The sequence below is a fragment of the Macrotis lagotis genome, chromosome 3 (assembly GCF_037893015.1).
Source record: "Macrotis lagotis isolate mMagLag1 chromosome 3, bilby.v1.9.chrom.fasta, whole genome shotgun sequence".
Taxonomy (NCBI): Eukaryota; Metazoa; Chordata; class Mammalia; order Peramelemorphia; family Peramelidae; genus Macrotis; species Macrotis lagotis.
The window spans coordinates 290,157,395-290,171,410 of record NC_133660.1 but is presented as its reverse complement, the minus strand read 5'-3'; positions in this window follow the sequence as shown (position 1 = coordinate 290,171,410).

Below are 14,016 nucleotides of genomic sequence, written 5' to 3'. Positions count from 1 at the left end.
TAATTTGGAATTATTTTGCACAACTGTATGCCAATAAAATTGATAATCTAAGTGAAATGTATGTATATTTACCAAAATATAAATTGCCCAGATTAAATGATGAGAAAATTAAATACCTAAGTAACCCCATCTCAGAAAAAGAAATTCAACAGCTTTCATTGAACTCCCTATGAAAAAATCTCCAGGGCCAGATGGATTGACAAGTGAATTCTATCAAACTTTTAAGGAACAATTGGTTCCAATTCTTTATAAACTCTTTGGAAAAATAGGTGAAGATGGAACTCTGCCTTACTACTTCTATGACCCCATTATGGTGCTGATACCTAACCAGGAAGATTCAAAACAGAGAAAGAAAATTATAGACCAATTTCCCCAATGAATACGGATGCAAAAAATCTTAAATAAAATCTTAGGAAAGTGATTACAGCAAGTTATCGCTAGAATAAAACACTATGAACAAGCAGCATTTATTCCAGTAATTCAGGGTTAGTTCAATATTAAGAAAACTGTTAGTATAATTGACTATATCAATACCAAACTGAACAGAAATCATACAATTATCTCAATAGATACTGAAAAAGTCTTTGCAAAATATAGCACCCATTCCTACTGAAAACACTAGATAGCAATGGATGAAAAGATTGTTCCTTAGAATGATAAGCAGTATCTTTCTGAAACCATCGTCAAGTAATATTAGCAACAGGGATAAACTAGAGGCATTCCCAATAAGAACAGAGGTGAAACAAGGATGCCCGTTATCACCACTACTGTTTGATATTGTATTAGCAATGTTAACTTGAGCAATAAGAGAAGAAAAAGAAATGGAAAGAATTAGAATTGGGAAGGAAGAAACAAAACTCTCACTCTTTGCAAATGGCATGGTGGTATACTTAGAGAATCCTTTAAAATCATCCAAAACCTACTACAAATAATTAGCCACTTTAGCAAAGTCACAGGCTATAAAATAAACCCACATATATCTTCAGTATTTCTATATATTACTAAGCACGATATAGCAACAGGAGAATGAAAGAGAAATTCCATTTAAAAGAACTTTAGAGAATATAAACTGACTGTATATAGTTTTAATTTCTTCATTTCAAAACTGTCTATTCATATCTTTTGACCATTTATCAATTGAGGAATGATGTTTTTACCTTAAAAATTTGTTGCAATTCTTTATATACATTTGAAATGAGATCTTTATCTTTACCCCTAGTTGTGAAAATTGTTTCCCAGCTTTCTTCTTCCTTATGATTTTGGCAGCATTATTTATGCAAAACCCTTTTAATTTATGTACTCAAAATCATTCATTTTGCAGTTTATAATGTACTCAGTTTCTTGATTGGTCATAAATTTGACCCCTTTCCATAGCTGTGATAGATAATTTCTTGGTGTATCCATTCATCTAAGCTGTTGCCCTTCATGTCTAAATCCTTTATGCATTTTAACTTATTTTAGTATAGGATGTGATATGTGAGTCAACACCTCGTTTTTGCCATCCTATTTCACATTTTCCCAACAATTTTTGTTTAATAGTTAGTTCCTATCCCAGAGGCTGATGTCTTTGGGTTTGTCAAATTGTTGATTTCTGTAGTCATTTCCTGTGGTTTCTTTCGAACCTATTCTAATCCACTGATCCACTACGCCTATTTCTTAATTAGTACCAGACAATTTTTATGCCTGTTGCTTTATAGTCTAGTTTTAGATCTGGTGAAGCTATATCACCTTCTTTTACAGCTTTTTAAAAATCACTTCCCTTGCTATTATTTGTTTTTTTTAGGTTTTTGCGAGGCAAATGGGGTTAAGTGGCTTGCCCAAGGCCACACAGCTAGGTAATCATTAAGTGTCTGAGGTCACATTTGAACTCAGATACTCCTGACTTCAGAACCAGTGCTCTATCCACTGCACCACTTAGCTGCCCCATCCCTTGCTATTCTTGATCTTTAGTTGCTTCAGATCAATTTTGCTACCTTTTTTCCTATTCAGTAAAATATTTATTTGGTAGTTTGATTGACCTCCCCTTCCTTCTTAACAAACTTAAGAATGTGGACTGTTCAAAGGGGAGCTGTCTGAACAGATTCTCTGAAATCTGCTCTCATCACCACTTTCCTTTTTTATTCTCTTCTTAGTTATTTCATTCATGCCCATTTGTTAAACCCATCATTAATTTAAGACTGCTTTTAAGTTTTCTTTAAACTTATATCACATGATGTACTTCTTAAAATTATATTATTTTACATCATGAAATAAAAATTGTGGTTGGTCACAAGTGTAAACTGAGTCAGAGAAGACCACTCATGGAATTAAAAGGGACTGTCCAGAAGAAATACTTGATGTTTTTCTTAGGCTTATTAGCAATTATTCCTTTTGGACAACCTTCTTTGACAAAATTGTCCACTGAGTACTTTAGCAATATCATTTCATTTAATTCTTACAACAACTTTGGGATGTGGTTGTATTATTATCATTTTACAGTTGAACCAAGTAGACGTTAGATGACTTGCCCAAGGCCAAACAACTAGTAAGTGTCTGAGGCCAGATCTGAACTCATTTCCTTATGATTTCAGCCTTTTGCTCCATTCTCTTTAGATCATTTCTATTACCATTTACTTCGATATCACCAACCTTCTAAATTTTTGCGTCTAGTCTCTGCATTCTCCAGTCCATCTACCCCATGACTGCTAAATTTCTTCACCTATAAGAGAAATATGACAATTTCATTCCTCTATTAAAATCTTTAATATTTTCTACTTGAGTTAAGAATAAAATACAAATTCATAATTTCAGCATTAATAAGCTGCCATTATCTAGCTCCTGCATGCCTTTGCAACCTGATTTCATATGAATTTCCATAATAAATAGTAAAATAAATTTCAATTAATTCAGTCAGTCAACATGCAATTTTTATGTTCTTATTGTCTCTCATATTGCAAGAAGCTGTGAAAGAGAAAGAAATTCAAAAAAAGGGAGATGGATGCGCTGGCATTCTAATGAAGAAGATAATATTCAAAGACCTGATTCTCTTCAGTTATATGTCATGTAAATGAGAGATTTTCACAGAGCACAGGCACTAATTGTTGGTCAAGACATAGAGGGGAGAGGATTAGCAAAGGCTTATTGTAGAACTTGGACTTGAGACGAATTTTTCTGGAGTCCAGGAAAAGCAGAAGTGGAAATTGAAAAGAGATTGGAGGGCATGAGGATAAGTCAGTGGGAATGTGCACAATAAAGTGATGGGATGTCTTGTGAAGCCCACCATCCATGGTTCTGATAGCTATTTTCATTAAATGAAATCTTGTTCCCAACATAACTCCTATACTTCCTAGAAGTTCTCCTCACCTTGTATATAGCCTAGTTTATGCCATATACCTATTCATTTTTTATCCTCTCAGTTATGGGTGTCCTCTTCTGCCTGAAATTACTTATTCCTAGCATTTAATTAATAAAGCTTTTCAGGACAGCACATATGGTACTGTCATGGTATACTTTTCATTAGACTATCAACTTCTGAAAGGATGAAATGTTTAAATATTCATTTTCTTTGCATCCCCAAAACATGGTACTTTGTGAAGATTAATGATGTGAAACATGGTGCTTTTTCTTTTTTAATATACCTACTCTCTAATTTATGAGTTTTTTGGAGGAGTAATTACAACCAGTTTCCTTTAAAGTGAAAGCAGATTTTTCTTCCAGGATACATTACTCTAACAATCCCCATTTATATCATTCAGTTTTATTCATATGGGTTTCTAGAGCATGTCAAAATTTTCTGACTAACCTCTCTCCTCTAAATTCCTTATCCAGTGTCATTCATCTTGTTCCGTCCATTATGAATTAATGTCTAGTAAAGAAATACCTAAATCCTGCTTTTTTGTCAGCAATCCAAATACTTTCAAAATTATTTTTCATGCAGCAAAGTTCTGATGATGGCCACCCAATTTCATAACATGAAAAGACAAAACTTGCCTCCTGTCATTGAAGGTACTTTGCAGTGTTACATCAATATATTTTGCAATCCATCTCCTAAACATGAACTCTAGATTTCATTCAAACCAGATTATTTTATTTTCTTGTCTCTTTTTCCTTTCCTCTCTTTTTTGGAAAGTTTTATTCTCACACTTTTATACATTTGTATATCTTAACCATTCTTCAAGATCAAGAATAAAATGCCATTTCCTCTATGAAGTACTCCACGAACCTTTTTTCACATTAAAAACTTCATCTTCCTATGAATTAACAAATTCCTTTTTTTTAAGGAAAAGTTTTGTGATGTAGTTAAACTAATCTGGACTGAGAGTCAGGAGCCCTAAGTTCAAATCCCAGCTTTGGTGTTTAATAATCCTATAAACCTAGGTTAGTCATTTGCCATATCTGAGAATGAGATCCTTTAGATTTAAATGGGGATTAAACATTTCCATGATGGTTTTGAGAAAAATTTTAAGAAAGTGTTAAAGAACTCTTTAAAGATTAGTTACTTTGATCTTTTTTATAAGCTGTCATTTTATAATTTGTACAGTCATCATACACATATATACTAAAAATTGTAAGGAAATTAAACTTACTCATGGGAATGATTTGGACCAGGCCATTGAGTGGAAGTGGAGAAATATCTATTTTGCTTTACCATGTTCAGCTTACATCTCTATTTATTTATTTATCCATTTATCTATCTATCTATCTATCTATCTATCTATCTATCTGTTTGTTTGTTTATTTATTTATATTTATTTTTTAGGTTTTTGCAAGGCAAATGGGGTTAAGTGGCTTGCCCAAGGCCACACAGCTAGGTCATTATTAAGTGTCTGAGACCAGATTTGAACCCAGGTACTCCTGACTCCGGGGCCAGTGCTTTATCCACTGTGCCACCTAGCATCCCCAGCTTACATTTTTACTAAAGAGTCTGTCATGTTAGTTTGTCATTGTGTTCACTGGAGCACAAGTCTGTGTATATTCACCTTTTTTATTTAATTTATATGTAGAATGCACTACGTGAATTGATTGGCTGGATGAATTAAAAGCCCGAATCAAATTTGTGGAAAGAAATATCAACAACATAAGATGAGCAGCAGATACTACTCTGGTGGCTAAAGGTCTTGAAGAGATATCAAGAAGTCACTTGATGAAGGTCAAAGAGGAAAATGTGAGAACTTGCTTGAAGCCTCACAATAAAAAAACCCCATAACAAATGAAGATATTGGTAACTGGTCCTGTCACTTATGAGCCTATAGAGGGAGAAGAAATGAAAACCATGTCAGATTTTATAATCTTGGTTTCAAGTCTCTGTAGAAACTAGCTGCAGTTACAAATTTAAACGTCCTTGCTCCTTGAAAGAAAAGTTAGGGCAATTCTGATCATTATACTGAAAAGCAGAGAAATCACTTTACATACATGTTGCCTATAGTCAGACCTATTGTTTGTCTTGTAGAAATGTATGATAGTGAGAGTGGGACTACTAAAAATGCTGAGCATTATAGAATCAATATTTTCAAATTTGGATACTGTAGAAGAGTTTGAGAGTCCCTTGGACAGCAAGAAGTCAAATCAGTCAATACTTAAAGAAATTAATTCAGCCTGTAGAAAGGAAGGTGCCTGGTGTATAGTAGGCATTCAATGCGTATTTATTGACTATTGACTATAATCCTCATGACCTGAGTGACTCCCACTTTTCTGACTGATATTTTAGTGAGACTAAAGGGAGAAAGGTTTTTCCCAGTATTGTGAAGTCAACATTTAAATAATGAGAATATGAGAGTCATTAGAAAAGACCCTGATATTGGGAAAGGTTGTTAGCCAAAGGAATAGGGGATTAGAGAGGATGAGATGGATAGATAGTGCCACAGAAAGAAGGAACATAAACTTGGATAGATTTTGAGAGTTAATGGTGGATAGAATAAAAACTTGGAAATACTTGTATAAACTATTATGTAATGAAGTGAAGAGAGCTGGAAGAACATGGGACATAGTACCAGTAATATCATTAAGAGATTGTGAATGAGAGGTATTCTTAGCCAGTCACTGATCCAAGACTTATAATGAAGATTGCTGACTGTGCAAATGTAGATTGAACCATACTTATAAAAATTTCTTTTTTTTGCTCTAATTTTCATTTGCTTTTAATTTGCTTTATTTTGTTTGTTTTCTTTTGCAACATGGTTAATAAGGATAAATTCTTTTTCATGACTGTACACATCTAATCTTTATCAAATTCCTTAACTTTTCTAGTAACGGGAAGGGAAGGACAGATGGAAGGAATATGGAATTCATAATCTAAAACAATTTTAAAATAGTGTTGCTACATGTCATTGATAAGAATATATAAAAATTATCTCTTAGCAAAAGAAAAAAATGAGCTCCAGATACAAAAATGACTAATCCAGACATGTCCTGGATTTGTTATTCAAACAGAGGAAGTCAAATCATAATTACAAAGGGGCAGTGATACTGGTAAGGAGTTGATAAGTTCAAGGAATGAGTTGAGTTGTCAGTGAAGTTAGCATTGCTGGGGACCTTCATTAAATATTTTTCCTTTTCTTACCCATGACCTTTGCCCTCAGATATAAAAGAACTTAATTTAGTAATTCCTAGTGTACCCATTCAAAATAACATTTCACAATATTTATCATGTAGGTCACCTCTAAGAATGTAACAATGGATGTTTAGATCGTATGCTTCATACGGGTAGAAAGCAAAGTTTAATCTTGTCTTAATGGTGTCTTTCATGTCATATAACATGTAACAGATGCAGGTCCTATACACTGTATTGTTCCTGCTGATTTTTTGGGTAGTCTTGATGAGGAATCTTCTTGCTGCTGCTGCAGTTATCAGTGTCTGATACCCTTGCTCTCCTTTTTATCTTTTTTTCTGATTAACTTCTCTTTACTGAATATCTGCAACATATCGAGTAGGAGTCAATCCCCCTCCCTCTTTGGCTTTAGGATTCTTCCTTCTCTTTGAATTTACATAGTTTGCTTTTCCAATGGTCTTGTTTGCTTTGCTGCCATCTGACAACCCTTAAAACTACCACTCTCCCTCCCCATTTAATGGGAGAGCCCAACACAGTCTTCCGATCATTCCCTTCCAGTCCCCTGCATTCTCCCTCATGCCCTTGTGCTGGATGCTTTCTCCTCTTTTTCTTCCTCCATTTTCTTCACACTTAACACATTGCCTGGTGTATAGTAGGCATTCAATGCATATTTATTGACTATTGATGATGATCCTCATGACCTGAGAGACTCCCAAATGTTTGACTGATATTTTAGTGAGACTAAAGGGAGAAAGGTTTTCCCAGTGTTGTTTATAAAATGGACTCAACCCTATCTAATTAATCTCTTGGGATGGGTCAGAGAATCCAAAGGAACAAATGAGATGATGATGCTTGCCTCGAATACTCTGGAGATTTCACAGCAGCTTCTTCAAATGGTACTGAACAATATAGTTCATCAGATTCTATAAAACAAGAATTACGAAAAGTCATCCCAATGCTTGCAAGTTCAGAGGTTTAGATTTCATTGCTTTGCCATATCTTTGAGTGTGCCACTGAGAATAGCATTGATTGGTGAGGGAAAAAGTCTTCAGATTATTTATGGAATTGTAGGTAACAAGAGAACCAAAGACAATAATTATATAAGCTGGAATGTAATCACATCTGAACAAATAACTCATCTCTTTTCATTAAGATTATGATTATTTTTCTTTGTGACTGTCCTTTTGCTCAGGTGCTTATTGTGTGAATTTAAAATCATCAGGATGGTCTCTGTGTAAGTGAATTTTTTTGGTGAGAGCTAGTTTTGCATCATACTGTGGATATAATGGTTGATTGGAATGAAGAAAGACCTTATTTTAAATTGTTCTGACACTGTTGTTTTGTGTAATCCTTTTAGTTTATTAGCTCCATTTCTTCTTATATATATATGTATATATGATTTTACATTTTTATTTATTTACTTTTTCCTCTCCATTTACTGTGAGATTTTTGAGGTGACCCCAGTGCTTGCCACAGAGTCTGGGACATAGCATATACCTAATAATGTTTTTTGACTTGCTATGACTTGATTATGGATCAGCTTCAGCCTCACTGATCCCCCCTTCATATGTCTGTAACATGAGCATAGCATGATCTTTGTAGCTCACAGAGTCATTTTGAGACTTTTCAGAAATGATTTAAGTAACATACTCTGTGAATCTCAAATGTTATATAAATAGAGCACATTTATTTTTACATGTGTAGGACATAAAAGTAAATATTACTCATTTCTCCTTGATAATTAAAATGAAGAGGCTGATGATAAGACCTGAAGTTCTCTAAATTTGTGTTTTGTCATGTTTGTCTGTGAGAATTCTAGAGCTGTGAATTCTTTCTCACTTTGAGTTTTTGAAGGAAAAAGAGAGGCCCAGAAAACAGCATTAAGTGTTCCATTTATGTGTGTGTGTGAGTGTGTGTGTCTGTGTTTGTGAAAATGTGAATATATCTGCTAAAGATAAATGTATATAGATTTACCTACTGGCAGGAGATAACAATATGGTAAGTCAAGGAATTCAGGTGAACTAAGTTTGGTCAATGTTAAAATGATTCAAAATTATAGAAAAGTTGGGAAAGGGGCTGAGGTCTAAAAGAGAATTTCTGTTTAAGGAGAAGGGTGATTCAGGTATTTCTATCTATCTGTCTGTCTGTCTGTCTGTCTCTATCGTTTATCTATCACCGCTTTCTATAATACATAGAAACTCACATATATGACTATATAAACACCATTCTATGTTTATAAATACACACAATTTATGTCTATTTCTGTATTTAAAGCATATATATATATATATATAGAGAGAGAGAGAGAGAGAGAGAGAGACAGACAGACACATGTAAAATACATCTATAACACTCCATCAACATATTTATATCAGTTTGTAGCACCTATATATAATATATATATATAATCATCTATTTGTCTATCATTTATTTCTTTACATGAATATCGGTCTCTCTCTGTCTCTCTCTCTCTCTCTCTCTGTCTCTCTCTCTCTCATCTCCATCTCTACTTCTATCTCTATGTGTCTTGCCCATTTGTTTTTTTTTTTTTATTTAGAAGATCCCTATAGAAATAAAATCACAGTGACATTCCTAGTTCATTTTCAAAGTCAATTCCAGTCATTCATCTTCATAGTACCTGATCTAGGGAAATGAATTACTTTCCCCATAAGAAGCAGCATGCAGAGATTATAGGAATCATGTTGACTCTGGTAGGGGCAGTGCAGACTATATCATCCAAAGTGTTAATTTTACAAATCTTGCTCCTGATACCTTAAGGAAGAAAGAAATGAGAGCTAAAGAGGAGACTCTAAGGGTGAAATGCCTAGGAAGTGGTAAAGTTCACATTAAGAATCATATCTCTTGAATTCTTTGTTCATCTTCCGATCATTGAATCAGATGTGCTAACCTCAGTCTAGGTTTCGTCTAACTAGAGGAAAGATGCTCTCAGAAAAACAAGGAAAAACTTTCCACCAAAGTTACTGCAAAGATTCTCAGTAAATAAGATTAAAAAGAAGATTTATTCAGGTGAGAATTCTTCAGCCTGAAAGGGGGGGAAAAAGGACTTCTAGTCTTTCAAATTTGGGAGCACACATGGGACATTTTTTTTTTCAGAAAACAAAGTCGTTAATGTTGACAGTTAATAAGAATGAGGAAGCAATCTGAACAATAAAATGCTGTCCAATTGCCTACTTGTAAACTGAAAATCATATCTCTTGAAATGCCTGTTAAGTTTACAGAAGGTTAGACCACCATGATGAGATTAGTGCAGGAAATAAAAGAAACATATGAGGAATATTTTGGAAGAGATAAAATTTCTAATCCATTATATGCTAATTAGATAAAACCAATTACATAAATCTTAAACGACATATTGATCATTTGAAGAAGGGATACAGTAATCAAGAGCTTGGTAGCCCTATAGAATGCCAACTCTGAAGACAGGGAGATACAATTTTTTTTAAATGAATAATTTTAGTAACTTTAATTTAAAAGGTTTTTATTTAATGTTTATTCTCATTTTGTACAAATGTTTTTTTTTACATTAATAAAATATTCTTGTTCAAGAGTAAATGAAATACTCCCTCCCCCATAAATATAGACTTGCTTGAGCGATAAAGTAAAGGGGAGAGAAAAAAATTAAAATTAAAAAATAGTAATAATTGTAGGTATGGCCAGGTGGTGCAATGGACGGAACACCAGCCCTGGAGCCACGAGCACCCGAGCCCACATCCAGCCCTGTACACCCAACAATCACCCACCCGTGTGACATGCAAGCCACCTGAACCCCACTGCCCTGCAAACCCTCCTCCCCCCCAAAAAGATAAAAAGGACCCAAAATAAAATAAAATAGTAATAATAGTAGGGGTGGCTGGGTTGTGGACAGAGCATTGGCTCTTGAGCCAGGAGCACCTGAGTCCAAATCCGGCCTCAGACACCCAACAATCACCCTGCTATGTGGCCCCAGGGAGGCTACCCAGCCCCATTTGCCCTGCACCCCCCCAAATAATAATAATAAAAAATGTGCTTGATGTGTTTGAGTCTTTGTTCCAACACCAACAACTCTGTCGTGTGTGCATCACATTCTTTATGATAAGTCCATCACAAAAGTTACTTCCATATTTTTCCACTGTTGCCATTGCTGATTGCAACTCCCTCCTTTCTTATTTCTCCACTACCATGTACTATATTTTCTCTCTCCTTTCACTCTCACTCTGCTGTAGGGTAGCTGAGTGGCTCAGTAGACAGATCCCTGGTCCTGGGGCCAAGAAGCCCTGAGCCCCCATACCACCCCTTAGGCCCAGTATCCACCTGGCCCTATGGTCCTGGACAGGCCATCCAATCCCAGCCACTTTCAAGAAATAAAAAAGAAAGTGTGTTATATCTGACCACTCTCCCCCCATGGTCCATCCTCTCCTCCATGACTCACATTCCCCCTTCCCCCTGTCCACCCTCTCTCCTTCTTACTCCAGATGCCTATACCCCATTGAGTATATATATGCTGTTTCCTCTCCTAGTCACCTCTGATAAGAGTTACCTCTCCCCTTCCATATCATTGCAATAGCTCATTGTAATAAAGAAAAATCTTATTATATTAAATATCTTGGCCTATTCCCCCCTCTCCTTTTTCTTTCTCCCATTACATTCCCCTTTTTTCCTATTGACTCCATTTTTACACCATATTTTATCTTCACATTCAGCTTTCTCCTGTGCTTCAACTATAAAAGCTCCCTCTACCTGCTCTATTAACTGAGAAGGTTCATATGAGTATTATCAGTGTCATTTTTCTATACGGGAATTCATGCAGTTCATCATCATTAAGTCCCTCATATTTCTCCCCTCTCATCCAAGCTCCATGCTTCACCTGAGTCCTATATCTGAAGATCAAACCTTCTGTTCAGCTCTGACCATTCCAAAAGGAACATTTGAAATTCCCCTGGTTCATTGAAAGTCCATGTTTTCCCTGGAAGAGGACATTCAGCCTTGCTGGGTAGTTCATTCTTGGCTGCATTCTAAGCTCTTTTGCCTTCCAGAATATTATATTCCAAGTCCTATGAGCTTCCAATGTAGTTGCTGCTAAGTCCTGTGTGATCCTGACTGCAGCTCCACGATATTTGAACTGTGTCCTTCTGGCTATTTTTAATATTTTCTCTTTGACTTGGGAGTTCTGGAACTTGGCTATAATATTCCTAGGGGTTGGTTTTTTGGGATCTCTTTCTTGGGGAGATTGGTGGATTCTCTCCATTTCTATTTTGCCCTCTGCTTCTAGAATATCAGAGCAATTTTCCTGTAGTAATTCTTTGAAAATGATGTCAAGGCTCTTTTCCTGATCATGACTTTCAGGTATTCCAATAATTTTTAAATTATCTTTCCTAAGTCTGTTTTCCATATCAGTTGTTTTTTCAATGAGATATTTCACATTTTCTTCTAATTTTTTATTTTTTTTGGTTTTGAAGTATTGATTCCTGATTTCTGTTAAATTCATCAATCTCCTTGAATTCTATTCTTTGTCTGAAGGATTTGTTCTCCTCAGAGAGTTTTCTTATCTTTTTTTCCATCTGACCAATTTTGCTTTTTAAAGCATTCTTCTCCTCAATAACTTTTTGAACTGTTTTATCCATTTGACTTAAGCTGGTTTTTAGCATGTTATTTTCTTCAGCATTTTTTGGATTTCCTTGACTAGGCTGCTGACTTCATTTTCATGTTTTTCCTGCATCTCTCTTATTTCTTTTCCCAGTTTTTCTTCTAACTCCCTCATTTGATTTTCCAAGTCTTTTTTGAGCTCTGTCATAGTCTGAGCCCAATTTCTGTTTTTCTTGGAGTCTTTAGATGCAGGAGCTTGTGCTTCCTCATCTTCAGACTGAGTATTTTGATCCTTCTTGGGCTCATAGGCAAAATATTTCTCAATGGTGTTCCTCTTTTTTCTCTGCTTGCTCATTTTCCCAGACTTAGACTGTTTTCGGGGTGTTTCCTGAGCTTTTGGGGCACTCCCACAAGGGTCTCAGTATGTGAGGCTCTGTCCTCCCTCCTGGTCTGTGAATGACCTTATATGCCCCCCTCTGCCACGGGGCCGAGGTGGGGGGGCTGCTTTTCTATGGGGGGGCCTAGACTGGGATCAGGATCTGAATGTGGTCAGAGCCCCAAAGTCCTGTTCCAGGGGCAGAGGACAGAGCTCTGCATTCTCTCTTCACTCCCCTCCTTAGGTTCAATGGGTTCACACCATGGGGGCTCTTGCTTACCAGCTCTGCCTGCTTCTGTTCCTGGATCTGGGCTGCCCTGGCAATGCTGCTTTCTGTGTGCACTGAGAGCTGGGCTTCACGTGTGCACTCTGGCAGAGGTCCCCTGCTGTCGCCCCCAATTTGTGCCTGGTGCTCTCCGGGGTGTAGTTCAGGAGATTCCTCTGCTGCTGTGAGCTGGGGCTCCCAGCTTTCTGGGGCTGCCTCCGGGAGGCTGAAGTTCTTTTGCTCTGGCAGGCTGCCCCTCTGGTGGGCTGCCCCTCTGACTCTGGGGAGCAGAGCTTTTCTGCTCTTTTCCAGGTTACCTTGAGTAGGAGAACTGCCTCACTGGGTCCCTTTGTAGGTTCTGTCTTTCAAAAATTTAGTTAGAGTCCTTAAGCTTATGAGTTTTATGAGAGAGTGCCTAAGACTCGATCCTTTCTTGTCACCATCTTGGCTCTGCCCCCAATTTAAAAGGGGTAGATACAATTTCAAGAAATAAATGTGACCTCAGACACTTATTGGCTCTGTGATCCTGGGAAACTCATTTAAGCCTGTTTGTCTCAGTTTCTTATCCACAAAAGGAAGTGGAGAAAGAAATGGCAAACTATTCCAATATATTTTCCAAGAAAATTCATATGGAAACACAGAGAGTTGGACACAACTCTTCGAATGATTTAACAACAACATATTTGATTACAGTCATTGGTTCTATAGCTATTTATATTTCTATTTTTTAGGTGGGAAATTATATTTGAAACCAAACTAATTGATATCAAGTTCTGATTCTGCTACTAAAGATCTGTTACTTTGCACAGAACATTGAACCAGTATGGCCCTTGCTTTCCCATTCTGTGTCCAAAATGCTATCAAGAAAATTAACAATTTTTGGCGTGTTGGAATGTTTTTCAGACTACTTTCCTGAACCCAACCCTATTACTATGTAATAAAAGTATTAATATTTCCCTTAACATGAATTTTCTCTCATTCTCTCTTTTTTCTGTATCTATATCTTATCTAAATCTCTCTATATATAATGAAGATAGAAATATAGATGTTTAGAGATATATGGATATTTATTGAGATAAATAGAATTGGTATGGAAATACACTATTTATATGAATGTTCTTACACACATCTGTGTATATGTGTGAATCCATTCAGATGTATAGAGATGGATGAAATCCATTTCCATCTTTGGGGTGATAGTTTTCTTTATTAACTTTGAAGTGATACAATTCATTTTCCTGAAGTTCATGATGTATAACTTCCTCT